This window comes from Xiphias gladius, chromosome 21 (assembly GCF_016859285.1).
Source record: "Xiphias gladius isolate SHS-SW01 ecotype Sanya breed wild chromosome 21, ASM1685928v1, whole genome shotgun sequence".
Taxonomy (NCBI): Eukaryota; Metazoa; Chordata; class Actinopteri; order Istiophoriformes; family Xiphiidae; genus Xiphias; species Xiphias gladius.
The window spans coordinates 21,353,846-21,359,845 of NC_053420.1; positions in this window are offsets into that span (position 1 = coordinate 21,353,846).

Sequence of the window (6,000 nt, forward strand, 5' to 3'; positions counted from 1 at the left end):
CACTTTTCCTTTGTTTAGCATTCCCAAGTATATTACCTGAGCCTGTGGCCAAAAGATGGGGAGGATGGGGAGGGAAGTTTGAAGAGTGGGAGACAAAGGAGGGGGAGGTTTAGAGCTGAAAACACGAAGGCCGCGGTTGCACGGTGGATGCCGTGATTAGGCCGTGAAGGGGCCCCCCATCTCTCTTCGTCTCTCAAGTTAAAAATAGCAGGCCTAGGAAGGTGCTCATGGGACCGGGGGGAGGACTAGAGGGGACAGGACGAGCAGGGACTGCAGTAATTGGTGAGAGACAAACAGCTGGGGGAGTGTGTATGTGAGGAGCTCTCCTCCATGCAGCTGTACTCTGTCTTTCAGTGTCTAAATCCCCCTCAAATTGTTACATTGCTTCTTTCTTTCTCTCTCTCCCTCTCACACACACATAGAGCAGTAGGGGAGAGTAATGGGTCCCTGACAGCCAGAGCCCTAAAGAATGGAAGAATGTGCAACATGAGGCAAGGGAACAGCTGTATAGAGGAGGGAAAACAGGAGGGTGGAGGGGCAGTTGATTCACAGAAGAGGGACAAGGTACCGCCACAGAAGGGATGATGAAAAAAAAGGTGGGGGTGGGGGGTTGGGGCTTTCTGAGAGTAACAGTATGTGGAGAGGGTTGACTTTTCTGGAAGTGGAATCAACAAATTTATCGGTTTATGTCAAATGTTGGTCTAAATCAACCCCAGAGCGTCCTGGCTGGGATGGGGAGGCCAGCAGATGTTTTGCTCAGCTGTTGCAGAACCGATCCGCTGTTGGGTGGATGTGCCTCCGATTAAGTGGTCTCTCTGTAATGAATCAGCCTTGGGAACTTGAACGGCTGAGAGAGGCTGAATGAACGAGACCAGAACAAGGACGACAAACTGCAGATCCCTTTTTTGTGTGTGTGTGTGTGTGTGTGTGTGTGTGTGTGTGTGTGTGTGTGTGTGTGTGCGCGCGCGCGTGTGTGTGCGTGTATGTGGGAGAAGATGAGACGTAGTGGAAATAACATGAAGTCACCCTGGCTAAGAGGGCACTGGCTATTTGGTTTTGGCTCTGTACTACGTCCTCATATGTTGAAGCTGGACTATGGAAAAAGTACTTGACAGCGGTGTGTTCATTTGCTACTACTTATCCACACAAATTTACACTTCACCACTTTTATGAGCTGTTAACCACCTATTTTGAGGGGAGACCTGGCCAAGATATTCATCTGTACGTTATATTTCTGTGTCTTTGTCACTGTCTGTATTTTTATACTAGAAAGCATCTGCGTGTGGTTTATTGTGCCACTCCCATTTTTAAGAAGACAGGCTAAGTTTTTTGTTCAGGGTACAAACGGTGTGGGAAGAGAAGATAGCATGAAAAAAAAAGATGCAGCCAGAAAACAAAAGTGCCATGCATGTAATATAGATACAAACATGCACAATCATGCATGCAGAGACACATGCAAACACCAAAACAATTGTGCATCATTCAACATTAGTTTCTTGTTTCTTTCTTTGGTGTAGCACAAATTTTGACACCTGTTATCAACACACACCTGGATCACATGTGCACACTTTGTTTAAAGAGGTTTTTAACTTTGAGGCTCCAATTCTTGTGAAATCCCCTCCTCTTCATATTTCTCGTGAAAATACCACTGTTGCCGTGGTTTGAGATGACTCTTATCGCATCATCTGAAGTGTGCTTGTTAGCGATTTTGTGTGTGTGTATTGGATCAAAGTTGTACAGGGGCTACACGTCACTGTGCACCTGCATGCTGGCGGAAATGCAGCTACCCCCCATCACCACAAAATACACACACACACACACACACACACACACACACACACACACACACACACACAGACAAACATGCACAAATACACAATGCCCACCTGTGCTGTCTCTTGTCTCTCTTGTAACCTAAATAGTTGAATTGTTGAAAACATTTTCACTGTAACTCTGTCACTTTTCACCACTGCTTGTTATTACTTTTTACAACTAAAGCTAACACAAATGAAAAATGGGGCGTGAAAATCCGCAAGGTTAGCCACAAAAGCAGCGCACAGATGAATGGCATGTGCTGTGGAGGTGTTGTATGTGCAGAAGTAAAAGAAGATGATTCAAGGTGGATGACAACAGTTGGAAGAGAGAGCAGTTGAGCACATGGGCCGGCTTTCATAGTCTGGAAGGCCCAGGTGACCAAAATAAAAAAAAACTCTGAAGGAATAGTAGCCCTTAAGGTTGTTTCATTCAAGAATGGGCTCGGTACCCTGGTAATGTAATTTTTCTCAAGAAAATCAGATCTATACCAGTTTGTCTTGGTGAAACTGGTGTAAAGACAGAACATTACTACAGCGCTTTGAAGTTTTGGAGTACATATACACAAAAATAGTGTGTACAATATTATTAGAATAATTTTAACACAAAATGTTCAGTGTTAATCATGCGTGATTTTAAGTGTAAAAGGGTCTGATATCTGAGAGTATTTCGGTCAGTCATAGAGATGTCCCCACAGAGAATGAGCACCTAACTCTGCATGGAGCATTTTAGCTACTTATAAGTCTTTGTTTTGGTTGTCCGGCCCGTGACTTTATTGTTTTGGTTCACTCTCACTGCTCTCAGCCGTGTTGTTTTCGATCACAGCAGGCAGGTGTTTACAGTGAAAAAGCTCTAAAAAGTCACTGTGCGCTACCTGCCCAGCACCGAATGGCAGACAGACAAAGTTAGAGACTAGCTGGTGAACATAGTGAAACATTTAGTAGCTGGAAAGCTGGATATTTCCCTCAGAAGTTCTTGGAGACCATAACGGGGCTAAAAGGAGAGTGAATATTGGACTTACACCCATTCGATGCTTCAAATGAATGCTAATGTTGCTCTGTATGTGGTGGATGTGTAAATTGGCAATTGTTTGTTAACAAGTTCACTATATTAACTTCATAAGGTAATACTATGACAGTGTTGTATTTACAGCTTGTTTCCGCTGCCTGCAAATGGCCAAAAAAACAGCAAAATTCATATGGCCTGGATGTAGCCCAGAGCCGCCATTAGTTCTGGCACAGATCTGTAAAAAAGACCTGGGCCCAGCCCCGGTCCAGATGCGAGACGGATGCAAATTATTTTGTAGTCTTTCCTTTGAGCCCGGCCCACATCTACTTTGATTCTGCTGACGGACTGTGAGGCTCCGACTGTGACACCGCCCCTCCTTAGTGTACACAGCCCGTATCCAGGCCGCATCTGGAACGGGGCAGTAAAACGAATGTGACTGTAACGCGGATCTGCCAGTTTGTTTATTTGAATATTTGAAGTCAGTGCTTCAAAATCACTTAAAATGAGACTCCAGTATCTTTGGAGAACTGTAGCAAAACAGTATTTTCTTCTCTTGATCTTTGATATAAAAATAAGATTGTAGTCAAAAGTGAAATAAAAACCTTCACTGTATGTTTAAGTTTGGATTCTGCACTTTTAGAAGAGTGGAGGTTGGATCTGGGAAGAGGATGAAAGGATTGACAGATAAATACTGTAGTAAGGAAAAGGACATATAGTATTTTGGGATTTTTTTTTGTGCCTTTTGCTTGCAACTGCAATGAATACTTTCTTCACTATATGGATTTTTGTAATTAAAAATGTATAAGTCTATAATACTGACTTTTTACAGACAATATTTTCTTCTACCTTCTGCTGGTATCCCTGTGTCGGATCTGTTTTCTCTCTGTCTCTCTGCGGTATGTAGGGCAGGGTGACCACAGGGCTGACGAGGAGGTTGACAGGTGTCCCCCCTGCCTCCAGCTGTGATGAGAAACGCTGTGACTTTTACTGAGAAAGTGCTCCACTGCAGAGATGTGAACACATAGCTTCAAGACACAGACCTGCTAACTTTACACACACACACACACACGTTCAAACCGTATCTGACAATGAGCATAGCATCTATTACACTCACATGACACACATCCACTCAGCAAATGAATACAACCATGACAACACACATGCACGCATAGGGCGACATTACCCCTTTTCCCCTAATGTGACCTGGTTTGCATGGCCACCCACCAACAACAGTAAAACCCATAAGCACAGACAGGCTGGGGTATCTACTCACGCATTTTAATATGAAACCTGCACTTTGGTTTGTCCACAAACATGGTCATCTGACATGTGGTTCCTCTTATTGCAATACTTTCTATGCTCTATGTGTGTATGTTTCTGTAATCTGAGTCAAGCCTGAGAAGTTAAATGTTCAGGAAACCACAGACACTCGAGCTCGAACACCACACAATGACATTTAAGATCATATATACATACACCTACACGTAATGAACACATACTAGTCTGGTGACTATCATTCTCCCATATGGTAAAACTATGATATTTACTTCATTACTATTTAGACAGATATACTGTTTTAATTCTGCTACTAATGCAATATATGATGCAAGTTTTTTCAGTGTTTGTTCTTTGACCCATTACAAGAATTATTCATTGCTTTGTAACAGTTTCTTTTTTTAATTTCAGACTAAGTTCTCCTCTCTACATTATACAAAGTATTTGCTGTAGTGTAAACAAGACTAAGTTGGTCAGTCGTCTGGTTTGTATGTGTGTTATCGTGTATCTTAGGGACTATTTTCAGCCTGTAGCTCACATGAACTGACTGAGAGCAACAAACAGCAGAGGACAATCCTCAAGAAGATCCTCAAGAATAAGGTGATCCTGTCCATCCATTTCCATACTTGCGTTTCTATTGTGCGAAAACATCAGCATGCTAACATGCCCACAATGACAATGCTAACGTGGTGAAGTACAGCAGTAATGAATACCATGCTGACCTATTTAGTTCAGCGTGTTAGCATATGGACATTTGCTAATTCAACACAAAGTACACTTAAGGCTGATGGGAATGTCATTAGTTTGCAGATATCTGGTCAACAACCATCTAATATTGTTGAGAGCTTTCAGTCATATAATCAATGTAAACAATGATCAAGCAAAATCAATCTTATTTATATAGCCCCAAATCACAAATTTGTCCCACAGGGCTTCACAATATGTACAGTATAGAACACCACCTATCCTCAGACCCGTGGTTTGGGTAAAAAAAAGGCAGACGTCATATGTACAGAGAAGACAGAAGTAACAGTAGTAAACTGAGTGATCAGCATTCAGATTCATTTAGGATGAAGTCAGGTAGTGACTGTAAGACAACATACAGGACACTTACTTACTCACTTGGTGAGATTGGTGTTATATACTGTATGGGATGTAAGATGTGTGAATCATGACGCCGGTAGACTTCGCCGCAATCTCAAAAAATTCTCAAATAAGAAACTTGCTCACAGTTTCATAATGCATTGCAAACTTTCTCTGCTTTAAACATCAAATACTGTAGGTGTGAGACATGCTCTGGTTTTGAGACCATGGAAAAGCTCATCTTGTCACTACAGGGACTATTTTTTAGGCTCATATGAACTGACAGAGAACAACAAACGTCAAAAGACAATGCTGACAAAATCACCAAAAATAAGGCAATTCTGTCCATCCATTTCCATGCTTGCGCCTCTATAGTGAGAAAAATCAACTGAAACCCTTGAGTGCATCGCTGTAGTTCAGGGAGTTTGTTTTCACTCATGTATGATTTTACCCAAACTCAGAAATGGTCGTCAGTTTGTTGATTTTGCTCTGATTAGGGTAGATCCTTATTCCGACCATTTTTTATTCAGAAAAACTCGGCTCTACATGCAGTATTTTTATAGCAACATCCTCCTTCTAATTCTCACAAAGACACACATGTAAGTCTGCTGCACCCTGTTCCGCTGTGGCAGCTCAGGTTTTAAATGCTTGTCTCAAGGGTGCAATGGCAGCAGTTAGTTCACTTTCACTTTTCATAGATTTCCCCAGTTTTTCTTCAGAATGAAACCAGTGACCTTTCATTTTTATGCAAACATTAAGTTTTAGGACTAGAGAACACAAATTGACTTGGAAGCCTTTCAGCTGACTGTAAGATGATGTGCT